General features: G+C 38.1%; 1 long non-coding RNA gene across 1 annotated transcript; it reads left to right on the forward strand.

The window, feature by feature from the left end:
- Positions 1–19,139: 19,139 nt before the first annotated feature.
- LOC145798610 (uncharacterized) lies at positions 19,140–26,569 on the forward strand. The gene is made up of 3 exons (XR_014339711.1): positions 19,140–20,850; positions 25,128–26,092; positions 26,194–26,569. It is a non-coding gene; the product is annotated as an uncharacterized LOC145798610 (long non-coding RNA).
- The last annotated feature ends 399 nt before the right edge of the window (positions 26,570–26,968 follow it).

A 26,968-nucleotide genomic window follows, 5' to 3' on the forward strand; every position in this document is an offset into this window, starting at 1 on the left:
AAATGGAAGTCTATTTACATGGAAGCACCCCCTTTTGTCCAATCGAAGATTGGCCTCTACTCACTCTCTATTTTATAATTTTGGTGGTTAATTATTCACAAAAATTCATTTTAGACCTAAATTATTTTCTAACATAAACTATGTGATTTGAAGAAAAGTGAATATCGTATACTTTAGATTAAATGAATAAAGCCATATTTAAATATATAAAAAAAATAATAATAATTCAAAGAAAATTGTGCTTTGATAACCCGTGGCTTTAAACGTAACCTAAGATACACAATATTCAAGAAAACATACAAAACACGCAATTTTGCATATAAAGAGCATAGAAACTTGCATTATTTAAAGGATAATGCAAATAGCACACATATGCCAAGGAGGACAAATACACTTACCCGGATGTCCACTTTCACGTCTTACGTGCATGCATAAAATAAAATGACCTAAATGCAACTAATATATGCAAGATATGAACCTAGGTCCGGTTTTAGACTACTAAATGATGAATATGCATAAGAAAACCAAATAACACATAATGAAAAGAAAAACAATGATATTAGCTATTTACATATTGATTCAACCCAGGCCTAACTCATGAGTTCTAGATGATTAAATGAGCCTAATCATGCTATTCTAATGTACATAAAGAAAACATACGAAATAAAATGAGAAAATGGATAAGATGAATAACCTACATGATGCTATGATAGACTAACATTCTAGCATGCTCTAATATTGAAGACAAACAGAGAATAGGTACTAAAATATACAAAAATATAGAAGTTTACCTATTGGTTTTAAGAAATCGAAGAGCGAATACGAAGTTTTCAAAGTTATTTAGTTGATGTAGTTGGTGTATTTTTGGAACTAGGAGGAAAAAAGAGATAAGAGGTGATATTTGGCTCTTAAATTGCAAAAAGTGATTCAATTTCTTAACCCCTTCATAGAGAGGGGAAGGGGCTCTATTTATAGAGCTGGGGAAAGCCTCTGGAACCCTTCTAGGGTTTCATCGCTTCCTCTCTGCCATTCCCACAAAAAATGTACCAAAATTGAGTTATTAAAAATAACTCTGCGATGCTTAATTGTGCGCACGTATAAACCAAGTGTGCACATGCAATGATTTTGAGCGCGTACGAACAATATGCGCACTCACATCTAACATGTGCACACACATTTTGCTTTGATACACATGCAATGCATGTATGCACAAGTACGTGGTCTTATGCTCTTGGCTTGCTCACGGCATAAGTAAGCCCGAGTTGCATTATGATCAATGTTTTTGATAAAACAGGTTACTAATTTTGGAAAACACAATCAATCAAAGCACAATTGGGCTTTTCAAGGTTAAGAAGTTGGTTTTTGGCTAAAAACAGGTCCAAGGGTAAAATGGTCATTTTTACAAAAAGTTAATTTTTGGCCAAAACAGGTTTGTACAGCAACTTTAAGCAATCCTTTAAGCATTCTAAAGATGAAGTAAGTACCGTTTCATCATCGGATGGTTTGCAAATGCCCGAAAGCTTAGGGTTAGTATAGCGACCCCGGTCTTTTCCCATTTAATTATTGTATCCGGTCTGTTCCGTAGATTCTGTCATTGTATAATTGTTGTTGTTGTTGTTCCTTATTTTCTCATTTGGAGTTATAGGATGTGTTGGGCAGGTTTGTTCAGGTTGGTTGGGTTTAGAAACCAAGTGTTGTTGTCCAGAATTTTGGTTATTCGCTCGAGCGAGGAGTTTGTCGCTCGAGCGAGATGTTGTTTTGGTTCTTCGCTCGAGCCGGGGTTTGGTAGCTCGAGCGAGAGTTTGCGTCTGGGTTGGACCTGAAGCTTTGCATTCTTGGCTTGAGCGAGCTTTTCTTCGCTCGAGCGAGTTAGTTTGTTCTTCGCTCGAGCAATAGTTCCTTCGCTCGAGCGTGAGTCTGGTTTCAGACCTGAGGGTTTGAGTTCTTCGCTCGATCGAGCTTTCTTTCGCTCGAGCGAGCTTTTGGGTTGTTGGCTCGAGCAAGGCTTCCTTGGCTCGAGCGTAGATTCTCTGTGTCTGGTCGCTCGAGCGACCAAGTCTTCGCTCGAGCGAGCCTGTCCAGTTTAAATACACAGCAGCGGGATTTGATCAGTCTTTTTCATATTCTTTTGATTCCAAACCCTAGGTTCGACCTCTCTCTCTCCCTACTCACCTTCTCTCTTAGGTTTGATCTGTTTAGAGAGTGTTTCAACCCTAGTTGCTTTATTAAAAAGATAGAGGGAGTCAAGAGCTTTCATTTAATCTGAACATTTGGCAATTTGGAGCATTTTGGTCTTTGGGTACTCATCTCTGTCTTCACCATTTGGGTTGTTTTCTCTGAGGTAGGGATTTCCTACTCCATTTTATAGGTTATGTTCTAAGTTTTGGTATTTTAATATGTTGGGAATGCTTTGGTAAATTTTGGGAAAAACCCTAGTTGAATTGATTTGTATAAGTAATTCATGGAATTGGGAAAAGATGGTTAAATTCATGGAATTGGGGAATTCATTGATTAAATGGCGTAATTGGATAATTTGAAATCATTTGTCTATTGAATTGTGGACATAGTTATTTTCAGATTAGAAATAACTGTTTTGGGCTATCGGTGGAGGATAGTCGTGATTGTTGTAGACAATGCATGTGGATTAGGATTAACTGAAACTAATCACATTGGTTAAGTCATAAATTTTGACTATTGCATTGATAGAAATTACGTGTATTGATTGAGCATTGCATTTGCATACATTGTTTTGTGTGTGGGAGGAGATAGGGGATGTACTCCACGGTTTAGGGGAAGATAGGGGATGGACCTCTAAACCGGATTTTGTTTGGGAGGAGATAGGGGATGGACTCCATTAACATCACTTTTATGTGTGCTTATTTATATAGAAGTGTTTTATTGATACAGCACTAAAATGTGTATCAATCTGGAAGTATGAAGTGTTTTGATTTATTTGAGCTTGAGTCTCATTTGTTTGTTGATATTGGAAGGATGTGAATACGATATATTTAATTCACTGTTGTAAGATTGGCCAGGTTCTGAGCCATGTTAATAAAACTGGGAAGTAAAACGTATCTTAGACAATAGTGTCATGAGACTGTAAAATGAAGTAATTGATTATCCTGGTTAACCATCTGTTGAATGCTATTGCTTTATTCATTGCTTATATGTGGTTTAGTATATTTCTACTGGGCTGTGGCTCACCCTTTATGGGAACATCATTTTCAGGTTCAGGGGATAAGCTACCTCCAAGGACTTAGCTTGGAAGGACTTGGATTCTGAAGACTATTTTTTTTCTGTTGTTTGCTTTTATTTGTTAGTACATGTAAACACTCAAGCCTAGGGCTTTTCTTGTATTGAGTTAGAACTCGTATTTTTGTATCCAAGTGTTGGCTTGGAAAGATGTAAGCCTGTAGGGCAATTTATTCGGTTATTTAGTAATACTCTGATGAATGAATTAATAAAATGTCTTCTTTAAATAATGCATGTCAATGATATATAATGGGTTAATTTTGAGGGCGTTACAACTTGGTATCAGAGCGTACCGGGTTTGAATACTTTGGGTACGTGGGAAGTGATTAGTATCACATTGGGTTCGTCTCGTTTGATAGAGACTTAGTGTAATGTTATATGCTTACGTGATAACATGTTTATGTGATTATGTGAGTATGGAATGTAGTTTCTAGGATGTTGATTGGACCCTTGAGTTTCTAGTAGTCTTGTTGGAAAGGCACTTGATCACTGCTGCTTCCAACCGAAACTATAGTAACGCATTGGGACTATCATTATCCGGGAATGAAATTCGTAAGCGCTTATGTGATTATGTGCTTACGTGGAATGAATTATTGTTGTCCATTGTATTAGGACGCGAGTGTTTAGCTTCGGCACATTTATTAATGTGCTAATGTCTTTGTTTCCTTTATTAGGATGTCAGGACGAGGACGAGGACGCGGTAGGCGTGGTAGGCCGGGTAGGCAGGAGTTGCCTGTGCCAGAAGAGATTCCGGCAGTTCAAGAGGGAATTGGTCAGGCCAATGTGGCCGAGCCAGTAGGCCAGCAGGCTATGGGCGCTCTAGCCCGAGAGATAGCAGGGGCATTCAGGGAGTCAGTAGGCATTCTCAGAGCTGAGAATCAAGCTCAGGCTGTTACTGCGGATGCAGGACCTTCCTTTCTGAAGAGGGAGTTCTTCCGGTCTAATCCGGATGAATTTGTGGGTGATCCTAAAGAGCCACTTAAGGCAGATGAATGGCTCGAACAGACAACGAAGACGTTTGAGATGCTTGGCATCGAAGACGAGGGGTTGAAAGTGACCTTGGCATCTTTCCAGTTGAAGGGGGATGCGGGTCAGTGGTGGAAGTTTACTAAGGGGCGTATAGGAGGTACGTGGGAGGCTTTTGTGAATGCATTCCAGGAGAAGTTTTTATCTCCGGCAGTCAGGGAGAAGCTGCGAGACCAGTTTTGTCAGCTTAAGCAGGCGAGTTCTTCAGTGGCCGAGTTTGAGGCTGCATTTACTAGTTTGTCCAGGTTTGCACCTGAGTTGGTGGCGTCTGAGGAACGCCGTTGTATTGAGTTTGAGAAGAAGTTGAGGCGTGGCCTCAAGCTGAGAGTTGGGGGAACTATGATTCGGGATTATGGGCGTATGGTTGATGCTGCAGCCCATATGGAGATCATGATGCAGGAGGAGGAGGAAGGGCAGAAGGGCTCCAAGAGGAGTCAGGATAGTCAGAGTGATGGTAGGAGACAGAAGGGTTTTAATCCCCAGCAGTCTCAGGGCAGCTTTTCTAGATCGACTTTTCCTGTACCGAGTGCTAGTTCGGGGAAAGGCAGTCAGGGAGACATTACCTGTTTCAAGTGTGGCCAGCTGGGCCACAAGTCTCCAGTTTGTCCTCAGAGGGGAGGAGTGCAGAGAGCAGCTTCATCATCGGCTCGATCTCAGAGCCAGAGTCAGGGTAGAGGTCAGCCACTCTCGTGTTATCAGTGTGGTCAGCCAGGGCACATGAAGAGGTATTGCCCACAGTTGGGTGGCACACCTGGTGCATCTGGTTTGAGGCCGATTCAGGGTCAGCAGCCAGCTCAGTCGGGTCAGGCCTCGAGGGCTAATCAGGGGGCTTCATCGTCCCAGACAGTGCAGCAATCTTATGCTCCTAGGGGTGAGCAGGTTGATCAGAGGTCGTCTGGGCGCGTGTACGCTGTTACCGCGCAGGATCTTGTACCGACTCCATCAGTTGTGAGAGGTACCTTCTTGTTTTGCAACTCAGTTGCTAATGTTTTGATTGATACGGGTGCATCTCATTCCTTTGTGTCTGCTGCATTTGCATCTGTTTTGGAATTGGAGTTAGCACAGTTAGCATCTCCCATATGTGTAGTGTCACCTCTTGGGGGTGAATTGATTTTGAAACAAGGTGTTAGAGGTTGTGATATAGAGGTTGATTATCATAGAATCCCATTTTCCTTTGTCGTTATGCCTATGAGGGGTTTCGATGTTATTTTGGGTATGGACTGGTTATCGTCATACCGGGCAGTTATTGATTGCTACCGCCAGAGGGTCACTTGTTGTACCTTGAGCGGAGAGTATTTTCATTTTCTGGGGGACCGGGTTGGTGATGTGTTGCCACCGGGGTATGTTCCACGAAGACGGAGTGAGCTTAGTAGTTTACTTGCTAACCTTTCGATTAGTGAGGATGAGGAGACACAGATTGTGTTGCCAAGGGTGGTTTGTGAGTACTCGGATGTCTTTCCTGAGGATCTTGTTGGTTTGCCACCGCATCGGGAGATTGAGTTCTCCATTGACCTAGTGCCAGGCACAGCACCGATTTCTATGGCACCTTATCGTTTTGCCCCAGCCGAGTTAGTTGAGTTGAAGATTCAGCTCCAGGAGTTATTAGACAAGGGTTTTATACGTCCTAGTGTTTCGCCGTGGGGAGCACCGGCCCTCTTTGTTAAAAAGAAAGGAGGTGCTTTGAGACTTTGTATAGATTACCGGAAGTTGAATCGGGCTACGGTCAAGAATAAGTACCCTATGCCCCGTATAGATGACCTGTTTGACCAATTGAAGGGTTCCCGTTGTTTCTCTAAGATAGACTTGAGATCGGGTTACCACCAGTTGAGGGTCAGGGAAGAGGATATTTTGAAGACGGCATTCCGTACGCGGTATGGCCATTATGAGTTTCTGGTGATGCCATTCGGACTCACCAATGCACCGGCAGTCTTTATGGACTTGATGAACCAGATTTTCCGGGAATTCTTGGATCGGTTTGTAGTCATTTTTGTGGACGACATCCTTATCTATTCGCCTTCTGAGGAGGAGCACGAGGCACACTTGAGGGTGGTGCTTGAGTTACTTAGAGCCCATAGGCTGTATGCCAAGTTTGGGAAGTGTGAGTTCTGGCTGAGAGAAGTCAAATTCTTAGGCCATGTGGTATCCGGTGAAGGAGTGTCTGTTGATACATCCAAGGTAGAGGCAGTGTAGGATTGGGCACAGCTTAAGAGTGTATTTGAGATCCGCAGTTTTCTGGGATTAGCTGGGTATTACCGTCGGTTTGTGAAAGATTTCTCCAGGTTAGCATCACCGTTGACTAGGCTGACTCGGAAGGGAGTCAAATTTGTATGGAGTGAGACTTGTGAAAAGTCGTTTCAGGAGTTGAAAGTTAGACTGACTACCGCTCCAGTATTGATTATTCCAGAGAGAGGGTTGGGTTATACAGTCTATTGTGACGCCTCACGAGAGGGTCTGGGTTGTGTGTTAATGCAAGAGGGGAAAGTAGTTGCCTATGGCTCACGTCAGTTGAAAATTCACGAGCAGAATTACCCTACGCATGATCTAGAGTTAGCAGCTGTGATATTTGCCTTGAAGATTTGGAGGCATTATCTTTACGGTGAGAGGTTCGAGGTGTTCTCGGATCATAAGAGTCTGAAGTATTTGTTTACACAGAAAGACTTGAACTTGAGGCAGAGGAGGTGGATGGAATTTATAGAGGATTATGACTTTGAGTTGCATTATCATCCGGGAAAGGCCAATGTGGTGGCGATGCCCTTAGTAGGAAACCTGTTGGTGACATAGCTAGTATTGCCATCCGAGAATGGGAGATGTTGGGTGCACTTGGGGAGTTTGATTTACTTCTGGGCGAATCCGTTGAGGCTGCGGCCTTGTTTTCTGTTATTGCACAGCCTTCACTTGTGATTCGAGTGTTAGAGGCTCAGAGAGGTGACTTTGAGGTAGAATCTCTCCGTGAGAAGATTTCCGGTGGGAAGGTTGAGAAGGGTTTGACGGTGTATTCCGACCTGAGTGTGAGATACCGAGATCGTCTGTTTGTGCCGGAGTCTTGCCGAGAGGAGGTACTCCGAGAGTTTCATCATTCACGCCTTGCGGTGCATCCGGGAGGCACTAAGATGTATCGGGATTTGGGTCGCCAGTTTTGGTGGCGGGGTATGAAGAGAGATGTGGCAGCTTTCGTATCTAAGTGCCTTACTTGCCAGCAAGTGAAGGCCGAGCATCAGAGGCCAGCGGGTTTATTGCAACCCTTGCCTATTGCCGAGTGGAAGTGGGAGCATGTCACTATGGACTTCGTTGTAGGTCTTCCGAGGACTCAGCGGGGTAGTGATGCTATTTGGGTGGTTGTAGACCGGTTGACTAAGTCGGCGCACTTTATTTCTATGCGCGTGAGTGATTCGGTAGATCATCTTGCCGACTTGTATATTCGGGACATAGTGAGATTGCACGGGGTCCCAGTGACGATCGTCTCAGATAGAGATCCTCGTTTTACTGCCAGGTTGTGGCAGAGTTTGCAGAGTGCTTTAGGCACTAAGTTGACCTTTAGCACGGCTTATCATCCTCAGACTGACGGACAGTCCGAGCGTACTATTCAGATACTTGAGGATATGCTTCGGGGTTGTGTTCTAGACTTTAGTGGGTCGTGGGAGAGGCACTTGCCGTTGGTGGAGTTTGCCTACAACAACAGTTTCCAGTCTAGTATCGGTATGGCACCATTTGAGGCCTTGTATGGCCGACCGTGTAGATCTCCTGTGTGTTGGGCTGAGGTGGGTGATGCACCTCTGTTGGGTCCAGAGTTGGTGAGGGAAACAACGGAGAAAGTTGAGCTTATCCGTAAGAGGCTTGTTACAGCACAGAGTCGTCAGAAATCGTATGCCGACCGTAGGAGGAGACCTTTGATGTTTGAGGTGGGTGATCATGTCTTTCTGAAGATATCACCTAGACGGGGTTTGATGAGGTTTGGGAAGAGTGGGAAGTTGTCCCCTCGATTCATTGGTCCGTTTGAGATCCTTGAGAGGATTGGCGAGGCTGCTTATCGTTTAGCTTTGCCGCCGCAGTTGTCCGGAGTACATGACGTGTTTCATGTGAGTATGCTTCGGAAGTATGAGCCTGATCCATCACATGTGTTGGAATGGACCGATTTAGTAGTTGATGAGGATGTTTCATATGAGGAGAGACCGATTCGAGTCTTGGATAGGCGGGATCAAGTTTTACGAAGCAAGACCATCCCTTTGGTTAAAGTTTTGTGGAAACACCACGGAGTGGAGGAAGCCACTTGGGAACGTGAATTGGAAGTCCGCGAGAAATATCCGGACATGTTTGTTGATTTGTAATCTTATAATTAGATTCTGTTATATTGTTGAACTTAAGAGCTTTACATATGTCTTAAGTTGTAAAACATTGAGTATGTTTTGGTAAATGGGTGTATCTTGAAACTTGTTTCATTATAGAAGATTAGTGTAACATTGTATATGTTGATTACATTGTTGGATGTGTTATATATATCATGCAATTGAATATGATATGGAAATTGTTAACATTGAAAGGAATAATGCATAATAGTGGTGCAGGTTGAAATATATGTTGTTTTATATATATTATGGGATGCCTCTTGATAAAGAGATGAAGTGACCAGTATTGGGTCAAGTTGTTTATTATTGTTATATACTATCTTTGGGTATTGAGAAAAAAAAACCTGTTTTCAAATTTGTGCCTAATTTCGGGGACGAAATTCTTTGAAGGGGGGGAGGTTATAGCGACCCCGGTCTTTTCCCATTTAATTGTTGTATCCGGTCTGTTCCGTAGATTCTGTCATTGTATAATTGTTGTTGTTGTTGTTCCTTATTTTCTCATTTGGAGTTATAGGATGTGTTGGGCAGGTTTGTTCAGGTTGGTTGGGTTTAGAAACCAAGTGTTGTTGTCCAGAATTTTGGTTATTCGCTCGAGCGAGGAGTTTGTCGCTCGAGCGAGATGTTGTTTTGGTTCTTCGCTCGAGCCGGGGTTTGGTAGCTCGAGCGAGAGTTTGCGTCTGGGTTGGACCTGAAGCTTTGCATTCTTGGCTCGAGCGAGCTTTTCTTCGCTCGAGCGAGTTAGTTTGTTCTTCGCTCGAGCAATAGTTCCTTCGCTCGAGCGTGAGTCTGGTTTCAGACCTGAGGGTTTGAGTTCTTCGCTCGATCGAGCTTTCTTTCGCTCGAGCGAGCTTTTGGGTTGTTGGCTCGAGCAAGGCTTCCTTGGCTCGAGCGTAGATTCTCTGTGTCTGGTCGCTCGAGCGACCAAGTCTTCGCTCGAGCGAGCCTGTCCAGTTTAAATACACAGCAGCGGGATTTGATCAGTCTTTTTCATATTCTTTTGATTCCAAACCCTAGGTTCGACCTCTCTCTCTCCCTACTCACCTTCTCTCTTAGGTTTGATCTGTTTAGAGAGTGTTTCAACCCTAGTTGCTTTATTAAAAAGATAGAGGGAGTCAAGAGCTTTCATTTAATCTGAACATTTGGCAATTTGGAGCATTTTGGTCTTTGGGTACTCATCTCTGTCTTCACCATTTGGGTTGTTTTCTCTGAGGTAGGGATTTCCTACTCCATTTTATAGGTTATGTTCTAAGTTTTGGTATTTTAATATGTTGGGAATACTTTGGTAAATTTTTGGAAAAACCCTAGTTGAATTGATTTGTATAAGTAATTCATGGAATTGGGAAAAGATGGTTAAATTCATGGAATTGGGGAATTCATTGATTAAATGGCGTAATTGGATAATTTGAAATCATTTGTCTATTGAATTGTGGACATAGTTATTTTCAGATTAGAAATAACTGTTTTGGGCTATCGGTGGAGGATAGTCGTGATTGTTGTAGACAATGCATGTGGATTAGGATTAACTGAAACTAATCACATTGGTTAAGTCATAAATTTTGACTATTGCATTGATAGAAATTACGTGTATTGATTGAGCATTGCATTTGCATACATTGTTTTGTGTGTGGGAGGAGATAGGGGATGTACTCCACAGTTTAGGGGAAGATAGGGGATGGACCTCTAAACCGGATTTTGTTTGGGAGGAGATAGGGGATGGACTCCATTAGCATCACTTTTATGTGTGCTTATTTATATAATTTGAGCTTGAGTTTCATTTGTTTGTTGATATTGGAAGGATGTGAATACGATATATTTAATTCACTGTTGTAAGATTGGCCAGGTTCTGAGCCATGTTAATAAAACTGGGAAGTAAAACGTATCTTAGACAATAGTGTCATGAGACTGTAAAATGAAGTAATTGATTATCCTGGTTAACCATCTGTTGAATGCTATTGCTTTATTCATTGCTTATATGTGGTTTAGTATATTTCTACTGGGCTGTGGCTCACCCTTTATGGGAACATCATTTTCAGGTTCAGGGGATAAGCTACCTCCAAGGACTTAGCTTGGAAGGACTTGGATTCTGAAGACTGTTTTTTTTTTCTGTTGTTTGCTTTTATTTGTTAGTACATGTAAACACTCAAGCCTAGGGCTTTTCTTGTATTGAGTTAGAACTCGTATTTTTGTATCCAAGTGTTGGCTTGGAAAGATGTAAGCCTGTAGGGCAATTTATTCGGTTATTTAGTAATACTCTGATGAATGAATTAATAAAATGTCTTCTTTAAATAATGCATGTCAATGATATATAATGGGTTAATTTTGAGGGCGTTACAGTTAGTCAAAATGGGATGTCTACACTATCTATAGTTATGTCTAGGTGATGGAAATGAAATAGGCTAGTGTTGGGAAAGGTAAAAAAGAGTTGGGAGTAATAGTACACGTATGCAACATTTTCAAGATCTTATTTCTGAATGTAAATTGATGGATTTAGAATTCAAGGGTGCTATTTACACTTGGACTAACAACCAAATGAGTGAGCAACATGTTGGGAAAGATTGGACAAGGCTCTGGCAACAGTGAGTTGGAGGCAACAATTGCGCAAGTACATCACGAAGCTTTGATTGGGTTGGATCGTTGCCTCCTCCTTTTGTATTTTCATGTTCCTCCCAAAAAGATCCCTAGAATATTCAAATTCAAGCCTAAAGTGTGTTGATTTGATTAAGCCGTTATGGTTAGAGGAGGGTGTTGGGTCTCCAATGTATAGTTTTTCCCAGAAACTGAAAGGATGTAGTCATGGACTATCTAGATGGAGTAAGGAGACTTTCATGGACAACCGTATAGAGATCAATTCCTTGAGGTGTGCTATTATTAATGTTCAAGCCCAACCTTATTCTAAAACAAATTTCGATCGGCTTTGTCAACTCAAGGAGTTAGAAGAGGTCATGCGTCGAGAAGAGATGTTCTAACATCACAGATCTAGAATTAACTGGCTAGATAAGGAGACAAAAATACGAGTTTTTTTTCATGCTACTGTCATCCAAAGGCGACAACGTAATTAGTTAGTTAAAATTAAGAATGAATCAAGTAAATGGTGTGAAATTGAGGATCATATTAATGCCTACCTCCTCAACTACTTCCAAACTCTTTTTCAAGCTGCTCTAAATCGAGACATGATTAAGTCTTATCAATAATTGATTATGTGGTTACGGATGGCATGAACACAACCTTGTAAAGGCCCATCCCGGATGGGGAGATCAAAGCAACAACCTTCGACCTGATGGTTTCTCAGTTATTTTTTGTCATAAAAATTGGGACATAGTAGACTCTTTGGTGTGCTTAGCCATCAAAAGCTTTTTCAGTGGGGATTTCTTTTAAAGGGGTGGAATCACACTAATCTTATTTTGATTCCAAAGACGGTAGCACCAAAAAAGCTTTCCCAATATCAGCCAATTGGATTATGTAATTTTTCAATGAAGATCATCACTAAGATCCTAGCTAATAAGTTAAAGAAAATTCTCCACCATCTGATTACCCCAAATCAATCAGCTTTTGTGCCCAGCCGAATGATTCAAGATAACATCCTTATTACCCATGAAACCTTTCATTTTCTCAAACGTACAAAAAGGGGCCGACAAGTGGATCTTGCGATGAAGTTGGATTTTAATAAAGCTTATGACCATATACAGTGGGATTTCCTTGAGGCAGTTCTCCACAAGATGGATTTGGATGAGTTATGGATATCGTGGGTTATGGAATGTGTTAGAACGACGACTTTTTCCATTTTTGCTAATGGGGAAAAACGTGTTTCTTTTACTCCTTCATGTGGGATACATCAAGGTGACCCACTCTTCCCCCAATCTTTTTCTTCTTGTGGCTGATGTCTTCTCCAAACTCATAATCTAAAGCATTCACTCTCATATCATTTCTGGTCTGAAAATGAGGAGATCGTGCCCTACACTCTCTCATTTGTTCTTCGTTGACGATGCTATTTTGTTCTTCAAAGCCAACTCAACCAAATGTCAAAATATGCTCCAAATACTTGAACACTATAGCAAGGCTTCTGTCTAATTGCAAAATTTTAAAAAATTTGATCTGGTTTTCTGAGCAAATGCACTAGTCTCTAAAATTTTAGATCTATGGACAGATGGGTGTCACTCTTGCAAGATCTAGTGTAAAGTATTTGGGCCTTCCCCCCTTATGGGGTCGATAAAAAATAGAGGCATATGGGTTTGTCATTGAGAGAATGATGTCCAAAATGCAAGGATAGAAGAACAAACTCATCTCCCATGCCAGAAGGGAAACGCTCATAAAACCTGTTATGCAAGCTATCTCAGTGTCTGCCATGGCTTGTTTTTCTTCCCAAATAATTTCTGTCACAAGTTAGATAAAGGAATTCTCAATTATTGGTGGAAAGGGGATGCAGGGAATAGAGGACTGCAATGGGCTAAATAGGATACTATGTGCTCATCAAAAGATAAAAAGGGAATCGGCTTTCAAAATTTTTTAACTTTCAACCAAGCCCTGCTTGCTAAGCAAGGGTGGAGGCTGATCAAACATCCAAATGCTTACTGGGCCAGAATTTTTAAGGGTGTATACTACTCTAACATGGCCGGGGCATACCCGCGCACGTTAACAGTTTGAACCCTTGATTATCTTTGACCTAGTCTCACGAGTGCAATGTAAAACATAGATGAGAGTCCAGATTTGGCAGCTTTTTATGAAAAACCCATTTTAATACAAAATCTTTGCCAAAAATGGATTACATCACTAGATCTTAGAGTCGCCACCTAATATTTTTGAGAAAATTAGGAAACCTATGACTCGTGCCAAGGCCACTGTTCATCGTAACCAATGATGGTTGGCTCAGAACCTTAGGTATGAGAGCAGAAGGTCATTATTTGAGCACCTTCGCTCACCCGATCAATGATCGGCCTCTACTAAACCATGATATGAATTTTATTGACTTTATATATTCATATTCCAGTTATTAAATAAATCTTAAAATTTTCTATGTGCAGCATACAAATATAGACTATGTCATTTATTTTGAAACAACGTGATTTCATGTGTTTTGAAAGAATTTTGAAAATATACAACCTAAAGAAATTGAGCTTACAAATATGAAAAATCAACATCATTCCAAATTAAGCGACACAACCTCTATCCACTACATTCATACAGTTATATCAACTAAGCAAGTAACCACACGGTAGGATGCTTAAACATAGTAAAGAAGAACAAACACGAGCGGGATGCTAAAGCATAAAAACTTACATATTTGATGTCGTCCCACAAACAGCTACAAACCAATGTTAGCAAAATATGCATGATCTTATATATATACAAAACCTTAATGCAATTTACACATGAAATGCAACTAAAGATTCGACTTCCAAGATATGAGATGTGAATTATCTCAAAAAATGAGATAGCGCACATAATTACATAAGAATTGATTAACATCTACAAATACAAATTTAGCTTAATCAAGATACATAAAACATGGATATAAAGCATAGATAGGATGGAAAACAAAACATGATGCTTATTTACAAATAAGGAAAGAAAATAAAAGAACGGGATAGAAATAAGCGAGGCGGGGAATTATTACCACATTTTGAATAAATAATTACAAACTAAATGAGAGAGAAAGAACATTACAATAAAAAAAAAAAAGAAAAAGAAAAAGAAAAAAGAAAAAAACTCACAAAACACTCATAGGAAATAAAAGAGAAGCTTCATGTGCCTTGAAGACCATAGAAGGTTGGTATGCGCAACACCGTAAGACTACGTCATTTCATCCAAAAGAAGTTAATTGGCTAGCCAACTAGGCCGGCCATCCAACTAAGCCTAGCAAAACCTGTCTTGTTGCAACACCGAGAAAAGCACAAACAAAGAATATGTAGGTGGCTCAACTAACCACTCCCGGTTAGATTAAAACAAGACAACGAATATCAAATAGAAAGTGCAAGATTACAATAAAACCAACATGACACTAAAACAAGAAAACAAATATAAGATAGAACATGCAAGATCACAACAAAACCAACATGAAACTGAAAGAAGAAAACAAATATAAGATAGAACATGCAAGATCACAACAAAACTAACATGAAACTAAAACAAGAAAACAAATATAAAATAGAACAGGCAACATTACAACAAAAATAACATGAAACTAAAACAAGAAAACAAATATAAAATAGAACATGCAAGATTACAACAAAATTAACATGAAACTAAAACAATAAAACAAATATAAGATAAGACATGTGAGATTACAACAAAACTATTATGAAATAAGAGGAAGAAAATAAATATGAGTTACAATAACCATTTGGATTACAACAAGGCACTATGAAATAGAAAGCAAGTAAATAAATACAAGCTAAACTAACTATTTAGATTACAACAAGACACTATGAAATATAAAGCAATAAAATAAATATGAGCTAAACTAACCACTTGGATTATAACAAAACACTATGAAATAGAAAGCAAGAAAATAAATATGAGATAGAAAATATATGAAAACAAAAGACTTGAAGTTCACCTTCCACAGAAAGATTCAACTTCTTAATTTCAAAACTTCCTCTTGATCACCCTCAAGGTTATGGTGTATGCTTTGAAATTTCTGCGAGATGTGTGAAGCTCTAGTTTTAATGGAGTTTTGGATGGTTAAAAAGGCTCGCTTTCTCTCAAAATAACTTAAGGTGTTTCAAAATCAATTTCTCTCCCTCAAGATTTTTGAAACAAAAATTCTTTTACCCAAAATTTTCTCCCTCTTTTTGAAAGAAAATTTTCTTTCTCAATTTTTTTTTTTTCCTTCAACTAAATGAGGTTGTATTTATAGATTTTCAAAACACCCAAAACACATGGCTAGCCATATGATATTTCCAAAAACACATGGCTTTCCATGTGGTATCTCCAAAAACACATGGCTTGCCATGTGGTATGAGAGCCGATTTTTCAAAATTGCTAAATTTTTCAAAAAAGAAAAAGTTCAAAAAAATAGTTTTGAATAGATGTAAAATAATTTGGCCAAAACGGGTGTAAGGTTGGAATTAAAACTTAAACCAAACTTTTCTACTGAGAAATTCATAAAATAGCACATTCCAATTTTTATCATCGGGTGTTACACCCAAGTCTTAGGGCCGGTCAAAATGGGGTGTCTACAGTTGTCCCTCTTTGACAGAGCTCGGAGTCTTTTCATGACGTGAGTGAATGTTAAAGCCCGAAGATGACTCTTTTGACAAAGTCGTAAGACTTGGGTAAACAAACAAGATGGAAATACAATTGGTTGAACTTGAGGGTTGCTGACGTATCCCTTTGCAAGGAATTAAACCAGCATAGTTCAAGGGCAACATGCAAATGATATGCTCGAAAATGCAATTTAAAAGTTGGACTTACACGCTTCGCGAAATGGGTTGTTTGAAAATTTATAATTATGCAATGCAATGTAATGAAGTGATGATAAAGATATAAAGATGGCAACATGAGATGGAAGCCTCATGCAAATGATAGGAAACATAACAGAGGGTGTATCGCATACAAATGTGCCACAAGATCACATACAAATGTGCCACAACACAAATAATAGGTGAACTCGAAATCCAAATGCATCTCGCACGACAGGAGGAAAAGTGAACTCGAAATCCAAAAGCATTTCACGCGAGAGGAGAAATAGTGAATAAATCCAAACGCGTCTCAAGCGAAAGGAGACAGAATAGACTCGAAATCCAAACGCGTTTCACGCGAGAGGAGAAAAGTTGGTACAACTAACAGGCGTACCTAACTGTATTTCATACGGAGAAGGGGAATGTTTTAACTGGGTAAACGTCAAATCTTAGCACATTTCATGTGAAAAGAGCAAAGGTGATGTAACCAACAGGCGTACCTCGTCGTATCTCATACGGAGAAGGAGAAGGTTTTAACCTAGTAAATATCAAATCCTAACACATTTCATGTGAAAGGAGCAAATGTGGTGTAACCAAAAGACGTACCTAATCGTATCTCATACGGAGAAGGGGAAGGTTTTAACCATATGAGATTGATGCACAAATATTTTTTCCATTTTCTATTCTTATCCTCCATTTGAAAATTTCTTTTTGAGTTTTTTCCCTTTTTGATTTTTTTCTTCTTCTTTTTGTTTTATACATACAACATACATTTGTATACACATACATATCCATACAAAATACATACATGCAAATACATGTACAAACAAAAATATGGATACATAGACATACACATAAAAAATAAATTTATATAATTACATATACCGATACATACACATACATATATATATATATAGACAGACATACAAATACATATATACGAACTCACACACATTTATATATACACAATATATACATATGGATACATACACAGTATACACGTACACACGAGCACACATATACAGATACATACATATATATACATATTATACATATTACATATTACATACACTGTATACACGTACACACGAGTACACATATTACAGATACATACATATTATAAATATTACATATTACATATTACAGATACATACATAGACATATACACAAAATATGTCACTAATTATAAGCTTTAGTGACAGTTTAAAGAAATCGTCACAACAAAAAAGTCACTAATTTTCAACTTTCAGTGACATTTTAAAAAATTAATCATAGAAAAACGTTACTAATTGGAAGTTTTAGCTACAATTTATAAAAAAATGACAAAAAAAGTCACTAATTGTCATTTTTTAGTAACATGCAAAAAATCATCACAAAAAATTATTTTTAGCTATGATTTTACTATGACTTATTTTCAATAGGACTTGATGGGAATTACATCCAACTATTAGAACTTACTGGTTGTTTACCCATTAAAATCCACATACATAGTTTTAAACAAACCATATTAAACTTACTGTCAACTTTCTGCCCTAACTTCCTTTGCTTCCTCTTTCTTAAAAAGATGCAAATGTATGTAGTGAATATTATCACAGAAGTAATAGACGAAACAATGACAATGATGATTGTTCGAGTTGTATTGTCATTCTTTCCTGCAAAAACTAAAAGTTTCTCATTAAATCAGGATAAATTTTGGGTTTAAGAATGTTCCATATGGTTGTAAGTAAATACAGATATGTAGTTGTAAAGATCAATACATTGAAAAGTAAAATAATTGCCACATAACAAGTGTAATCTTCTTGGGGACATTAAAAATTTATGCTTGTTTTATCACCAATTTTCTTGTCAGTCTATACTAACTCTCACTTTCTAAAATCTTCAACCATCTATTTGTTCCACACTCTCTCTATGTTTATTTCTTTGAGATACTTTTCCCTTCTCAGATATTGCCCTCTTCATAATATATTTACGTATTATTTCAGACATTTTGTAATGATAAAAGGAAATCAGGAGTAAGATAGAGCAAAGTGTCACTTGGGCCCACCCAAAAACTCAAGATCCTATATGTGCATTTGGTGCATATATATATATATATATATATATGTTTGATTGGAAAAGAAATTTTATTAACTTCATGTCTTCCTATGCCCAAGGGCCCACCCAAATGTTTACCTGCAGAGCATGCATTCCAGTTGAGTGGATGGAGACTTTGCGTAACATCAGTGTCCCTCCAATGGGAGGATCTTTGAATTTTGTCAATGTCCTTTGAAACTTTGACTGGGATTTTGAACAAGGACATGAAATAGAGGGGTAATCTTGATAAGAATGATTTGATAAGTGTGATTCTTCTTCCCAAGGAAAGATATTTCCGCTTCTATGAAGATAGTCTTCTTCTTCTTCTTCTTCTTTTGTGTTTTTTGTGTTTTTTGGTCATTACCGAATCCCAGATTCTCACCCTCTTTGGGTTAGCCCCAAGTGGTATGCCAAGACAATTGATGGGGAAGGAGCCTACTTTGCAATGTTGAAAGAAGCCACCTAATTAGTGAAATCATTGCAAAAACTGACACTAGAGATAACTGATTTATGAATATTGATTTTGAGGCCCGAAGGAAGTTCAAAGCATTAGAGGATGCATTCACTACAACAAAATTGGGTTTTTACGACTTCACATCAACGACATACAGTAAATGCAAGTCGTGGCTTCTCACTTTTACGACTTGCTTTTTCTGCATGTCGTAAATAATTTCCCAACCACGGCGCGTCTACTGCGTTGGTGTTGTGAATGCTAATAACAATGATTTTTTTTATAGCATCCAATGTTAGCTGTAAATAATAAAACTTTCGATGACATTCATATGGCATGCCGTTAATACATCAACTATACACAACACACGTACACCAGCTGTTTAAAATATTGAACATTTTGCTGCCCACAGAAAGCCAGCCATTAAAAATTACACTTTTCACGATGCACAAAAAGCTAACCGTTTAAAATATTGCACTTTCCATGACATGCAATTGCTGTCGTGAAAGGTACGACTGAAAGAAAATAGCACCAAAATGAAAATTTCGAAACCCAAACACCAAAAAAAAAAATATATTTTAAAAAAAGCAGAAAAACAATCAAAAGTCCCAAAACCCCAACTCTTTAGCCCCCACATCAATCCAAAACTCTTCAATTGCAAGTCAGTACTAACCTTAGCTTTAACCTTTGACCCAACCTTCAAAACCCACCACAAATCTCCACTTTCTTCATCATCATCCTCGTCGTCCTCGTCGATTTGGGACATTTTGACGAAGGAAAAGGCTGCGATTTTATTGGAGACAATCCATCTGGACTTGGGCGTGTTGCCACCGACGTGAAGGTAGAGCTTGATGGAGTGCTTGAGGTTTGGGTTGGTTGTTGAAGGGCACTTCAGCTTAAAGGCTTTGAGCTTGGCCTCGACCTCGTCCATAGACAATGGAGTTTTGGTTCTTCTGCGTTCTGAAGACCTTTGAAACGGTGATAGCGGTGTATGCATTTTGTGCAAGATTCTTCAAGTGTTAAGCAATAATCTCTAAGTATATTTATGGCCATACATACTGGATTTCCCCTATTTGAATAGCTGAAAATTTCCAATTACCCCTTTTGTTGCCATTTATTACAGCTCATATCTATGGCGATGAGTTGTTTGTTGTTGAGTTGGAAAGATGTTAAGATGTCCTCAGAGGGTGTTGACAGCTGGTGGATGACAGACCTGGCGGTGGCTACCACTAGCCGAATGAAGAACTAACATCAAATCTCCATGTGTTTTTGTCTAGATGTTTCTTGTTCGGTGGTCAGCTGGTTAAAAAACAATTACTCAGCTATGGCGCAATCAGTTACCAACTCAATCAAATATCACTTGGGGGAAGAACAAAGGATTAGCATCTCTGCAAAGAATGTTAGTTGTTCCATCTAATACATATAAGCAATTTTGTAGATTGATGTTCCTATTACCCATTTGATGTTATATCAAGAGAGATGTCTATAAATTTTTTCTCCCCTTTCCCCTCTCCCCTTCTACTCTTCATAAACACGATACTACTATGAAAAGAGCAGAGTTACAATTAGTGCGGTTGATGGTGCCCATTATGTGTTTGATGTTTTGTTAGATTGAAAAAGTTCATTGTTCTTCATGTAAGTTGGTTGTCGTTCATTTATTGATACTAAGCCAATTGTTACTACTTATGTGTTGATTTTTATTCTCTTTGTTTCTTGTCTTGAATATGTTTATTTGCTAACTTCGTGGTTGATTTTCATTTATTTGTCTTGAATATGTTTATTTGCTAAGTTAGTGGTTGATTTTTATTTATTAACAACAATTGTTTTGAGGCTGAAAGAAACAGGACTCCTCCTTGTTGGGATACCTAGCCAGTGCGGCTTCTTTTGAGTGCTCATTCTGTTAGTTGTCCTGGGATGTGCTCTGTACAACCACACAAATAGAAGCAGTGTACCACTCTGGGTACGTTTGAATCAACAATTTGAAGTGAAATTTGTGGAGAGGGGAAAAAAAAAACCATTAATGAAAAAGTGAAAGAAATAAATATTTTTTTTTTATTCCCTTTTTTGGTCCATTCACAAATCTCTTGAATTCTTAGATCCAAAGAGATCCCTTGAATTCACAAATCCATTAGTTTCGGCTTTCTAAAGGTCTGTTTTTGTTCCGGTTTTAAAATGCTTCTCTTAGTGGAACATAATCTTTATTTGTTTGATTTGTTTCTCCAGACTGCTGCAAAGTAGAGTATCAAAAGTGAAAAGAAAAAAAAAAAAAAACTTTTATAAGGAGCTGGAATTTGTTTTTGCAGACAAGGTATGGCATCTTTTCAGATTGATTTTATAATATATTTGAGAAGTTTTGCTACCTTTGGCTTTTAAGCTCAATGCATGATTTTTAGCTCCTTATCTACGGATAATAATTCCACTAAAATTGTAGTGCCCACCAACTGTTTTTTATATTTCTAGTTCTTGTTTTGTGTAGCTAACAGCAGTTTATTCATCATCGAAGAAGGCAGTGCTTTCGCCATTTTAAACTTTTTGTGTGACTTTTCTATTGTTCATTATGTCCAAATATGCATTTTGAATTGGCAAGGAATAAGTTTTCGCCGGGGAGAATGAAGATATTTGGTAATGCAAAATATAAAATTAATTTGAAAGTGAGTTCTTTTCCTTTTACAATTAAACCAAAAAGAGAACCAAAAAAAAAAAAAGGGAAAATTATTAATTAAAAATTTAAAATGTTGATTTTAAGATCAAAAGAATGTCTCAAAAAAATTAGAATATGACGTTATTTGAAATTTAATTTTTCTTTAATACTCCATGGACATTGATGAATAGTATTTGCATTTCCTTAATTGAAATGAAATCCTATTGTCCTTGGCAACTTAAAGATAGTTCATAATTGTTAGATGTGACGAATCAACAAAAGAAGATCTTCTACAACAGAATTTGGATTTAAATTTAGTGTTAAAACTTTAACCAATGGGTAATAAATAAGACTAAAATGGTGAGCTTAGCCATATTAAAACTTTAACCATTAGTGAATAAAGACAGTATGTAAATGTTTCAGAAAGTAAAAATATAAAGGTTTGCATTTGGGTTGGTTTTGGATTATCATCATCATCATTATTTTATTTCATCTTTCTTGGTAGGTGCTCTTGGATTGATTGTGTGTAACGCCTTCAAAATAATAACATTAAACCCATCCATATAGAGACATGCATTGATACATAAAAGGTCCACATTCCTCTATTCATTAGAGTATTTCGCTACAAAAGTATTACATGTTTACAATAAAAGCAAATGTCCTACGGGCCTACAGCTTTCCAAGTTAACACTTGGTTACAAAAGAGAGTGCTAACTTAATTACACATTAAGTCCTTGGTTTGAATCTATAAGTAATACAATCAAGGAAAATAAGATAACAAAAGTATGTCTGTCTCTAGTCTCCCAAGCTATGTCCTCGGGGGTGGCATGCTACCTGTACCTGAAAATGATATTCCCATAAAGGGTGAGCCACAGCCCAGTAGAAATATACTAAACCGACTATGAACAATGCCTGAAATATCAACAACTGATAGATGGTCAATGTTTACACTCCCATTTACATCTTACTACGATTCCATGACTGTTAAGTCTACGCTACAATTCAATTTCCATTTCCTATTCAATTTTGAGTTTGAAAACAAGGCTCAGTACTCTGGCCAAAAACATTTGATGAGATTATAGTTCATGACTAGAACACCTTCGAAATTCAAGACGGATACACATTTTGGTGTTGTACCAATAACACATAGACCACTTCCATACGTTGCAAACGATGATGATATACATTTTAGTGCTATATCAAATCAAACAAGCATTTCGATAGATAAGCACATAAGCCATGTCACACTACCACAGATAAGCATATGAGCTATATCAACATTTCAACAGATAAGCATATGAGCTATATCAACAGTTCAACAGATGAGCGTATGAGCTATATCAATACTTCAACAGATAAGCATATGAGTTGTATCAACACTTCAATAGATAAGCATATGAGCTGTATCATCACTACAATAGATAAGCATATGAGCTGTATCATCACTACAATGGGAGAGCATATGAGCTGCAACCCTGGGTCCATCCTCCATCTTCCCTTAACCATTAACCGGTTTAGAGGTACATTCCCCATCTTCCCCTAAACCGTGGAGTACATCCCCCATCTCCTCCAATACACAAGCAATGCATATAAACACAGAATCACATACGCAATCAATCAATACATAAAATTAATGTATTCTATCAACTGTCTACGCATAATGCATATAAACACATTGGCCATATGCACAATCAACCAACACATAAAGTTAAGGTACTCTCTCAACCGTCATACTCTATAACACATCCAATTGATTAGTTTTAGTTTGCCTAATCATCATGCATTGTCTACAACAATCAACACTACCCTCCACCGGTAGCCCAAAGCAATTATTTCTAAGCAGGAAATAAATGCACAAGCGGATAATATATCAACACTTCAATTAGGTGAGCAATGAATGATCTAACTACACCCTTTAGTCTCATACATTCCCAATTTCAATATTTCCAATTCAATTCCTCATTTTATTTAATCAATTATATACATTAATTAATTAAAACAATTAGGGCAAATTACCTTAATTAACAAAACAACTCTAAGGTTCCATTTTCATCCACAACCTATCATCCAACTCATTTTTACACCAAACTTGCATATAGGTTTATTTCAAACAAAATCCCAACTTTTGTAAAATTTCACAAAGGCCCAAACTTTCTTGAATCTACCCAACAACACCCAACATATCAAAATGTAAAAATTTAAAGACAAAATTCATAAAAATGAGTAGGATATCCCTACCTCAAATTCGGAGTCCAAGAGAAGAGGATAAAGAAAACCAAAATGCTCCAAACTCCAAGATTCACGGATCAAAACGAAGCCCTCGACGATCAACACAACTTTTACAAAGGCTAAAGGTAAGGAGAACACCCTACCTAGATCAAACCCTAGAGAGAAGAGAGATTTTAGAGAGAGGAGCTCTCAAAAATGGGTTTTAGAAAAGTAAGAGAGAGAGTGTGGATGTAAAAAGTGATTTAAAATAGCCTAGCTGTCAACTGATATACGACTCTCCCGCTCGAGCGGAGAACACAACGCTCGAGCGTCAAGAAAAAAAACTGGGTCCGCTCGAGCACAAAAAGTCCCGCTCGAGCGCCACGACACAAGAATAAAGAACATCTGCTCGAGCGCGAAAACCAGTCCGCTCGAGCGTAGATTTCTCCCTCCCAGAACTTACGCCAAAAAGTACCACCCGCTCGAGTGCTAACAAGTCCGCTCGAGCGCGACCTGTTCGAGCACAAGAAACTCGCTCGAGCGTAGAAAACACATCTGCAGAAGTTTTGCAGAGGCACGAAATACTGAAACTGTGAAAACCCCGCTCGAGCGGACAATTCAAAAACTGGACAATAACAATGGGAGCTAAGGCTCTACCAACCTGAAACAACCGAGCCCAACACATTCTAAAACTCAAACTAAAGAGTTTAAAGGTTGACAATACGATAGGTACAACTACCAACTCCACGGAACCGCGTCTGGAAAATAACAAAATAGTAAAGGGATAACCGGGATCGCTATATTGTCAGTCACATATTAATCCAAATATTACTTGCCTGAACCCCAGAAGTAGGGATTTTCCTTGCAAAATAAAATTTCCAAGAGCTATTTGGGGTGAAAAACATAATTTGAAAATTGTTGAATTTCGTATACAAGAGCTAAGAAGTTTCATGGTCAAGGAGTTCATTTGTTTATGTTTCCTCTAGACTCGACTTTGTTTTTCATCTGTGTATTTTCAATGATATTGTATTACAATTCCCATCTTAATTTTCCTTCCTGTCATGAAACATGTTTTCTATTTATGGTGACCTTGGTATAGTCAACCAAAAATCATTGTTTTGATGATAGAAGGGCTGGTTTGTTTTCAACTTGTCTGCCTATTTCACCATGCTAGCAATTTGTATAACTTTGCTTTGGTGGTAATCTACACTCCTTACACAGAAAGCAACTATTTTGTTTTTGGAAACTTGTATCTCTTTCTGTAGGGGAAAATGGAAACAAATTTGATTTGCTATATGCCATAAGAGGAGTGATGGAGACCCCCTCCAATCACCAGCCCCACCACCCCCCACACACACGTGGCAGGTGGTGATTGGAGGACAAGTAAAAAAAAAAGAAAATCCAACCAATGAGAGAGAGAGAGGGTCAAAGGGGGTGGGAAAAAAAGGGGGTCTTAGACATTTTTGATGCCACAAATGCTTAATGGTTAAGATAATACTTTTCCAATCAAACTGGCTAATAGAAGTGAAACGTTGCATGTCCAATTTGGGAATAGTATGGCTTGAATTGTGGTTCATCAATTCCTTTTTTGGCATGGATAATTATTTCTTTTATTGACTTGTGCTTGAGCTGGTTTTGCACATGCATTAAGTTGGCATTGCATGATGTGAAGAATCAATGACCTGTGAATGGTTGTATTAATAATTTACACCTTTTCCTTTTCTATATTATGGCAGTATAGAACTTGCCTTTTATTGAGAACATGGAGAAGAGGATACAAAATGCTAGCTTATTACTGGATGCTAGCTTGGGGCACTGTTTTCTAGATGGATTGGAACACAGGGACGCAAATGGGATATTCAATTGTTTACGGGCATATGCAACTATTGATAACACCAGGAGGGCTAAAGAAATTTTTCGCTCAACTATTGTGGCACAATTGATTCATAAAATTATTCCACACAGTTTGTCGGGGGTGGTCGGTGTGGGGGCTTCAAGAGATGAACTTGAAGAGGATTATAAGCAAATCAAGCAATATATAGAGAAGGATTACAAATTTTTGCTTGAAATTTCCTCTACAAGTATGCAATAATTAGAACTTTAGATTTTATAGGTTTAGTTTGGGCAATACTAGGCTCGATTAATAACTTACTCCAATGGTGGGTCAGTGTAAATCTGTCAAAACTGGAGAGGAAAATCTAGAATGCCATCCCGTTTGCTGTGTTACGGTCAGTTTGGAAGTTTAGGAATGAGGTTTTCATTGATTTATTTCTTTGTGTTGTGATTAAGTGGAGGAATCAAGGTTTGTGTTTGAAGCCAAGACAATCTAGATAATAGAGCTTCTGGTGCTATCTACTCTTCAATGGAAGATGAATCCTGTGACCCCACTTTCATTTGTTGATCACATTGTGAGGAGGTTTGGATTTAAGACAGATTTGTATTTGGAGTTTCTATGGAGGTGTGAGCGCCTTCTTCTCTCCGCCATCACTGGAAAGCAAATCAAACATCTCTCAGTTCACCATTGCTATAAATAAGGTAGAAAAATGTTAAAAATTGAGTATTGTATACAGATTCAAGGATTGGGTGTTATCTTCCTTCTATATTGGTTACTGCAACAATGTTACGTGTTATCAAAGAGGTTGAGCCTTCTAATGTATTGGACTGTCAAAATGAGCTTATGGATATAATCAAAATGAGCAAGGTTTGTACTTTACTCATATGGGTAAATTTTCAATGGCATTATTAATTATCTTAATTTTGTCTTCAATTCATTAGCTTATTTTATGTTTGCTTTCATGATAGTTGCATGATGAGAATCAAATTGGGAATGGTGGATCTAACTTGGACAATGCCAAATACAAATTGTTGAATTGGGATGGGACAAAGGTGGTGGTTATGGAAGGGACAATTGTATCAACAGATTCTAAGCAATTGATACATCATGTGCCTCTTGGCCCTGGGTGTTGGAAAGCATGGGTTAACCATGTCAAAGTCAATGTGCCTTTTGTTTAGAAACTTATATATAATATAGTTTTTGGACAGTTTAGAACTTTTTGGACAATTAGAACTTAAGGATTTTCTTTTTGGATGGTTTTGAATTAATGTTAGTTTTTGGATGTTTGGAAGGTATAGACAATTGTTGAATGTTCATAACTTATAGATATAGTTTCTTTTTGATGCTTGAAACAATATTTTGATGGTTGATTGATATTTTGTGAAGTTTGTTTGTAATGTTTGTTAGATTGTATAGAACAGGTCAAATAGCACCTGCTAAATTAAAAAATAAAAATATTGCATATTCTATGGTAGGCATAATAGGTCATTGTATCACATATTTTACGACAAACAATAGGTGTTGTGAATTGTTCCAGGAATTAACGGCGTGCAAAAGTAGTTGTAGAAAAATCAAACACGATGCGCATGATCCGTTGTTAAAGGGTTTTTAACTACGTGCAAGAGTAGTTGTAGAAAAATTAAACACAACGTACAAAATTTGTTGTTAAAGGGGTTTTAACGGCATACTACGATATGTCGTTGAAGTGAATTATTTTCCATGACTAGTCATAACACGGCTTTA

The sequence above is a fragment of the Camellia sinensis genome, chromosome 9 (genome assembly GCF_055761805.1).
Source record: "Camellia sinensis isolate YWXY chromosome 9, ASM5576180v1, whole genome shotgun sequence".
Lineage (NCBI taxonomy): Eukaryota > Viridiplantae > Streptophyta > Magnoliopsida > Ericales > Theaceae > Camellia > Camellia sinensis.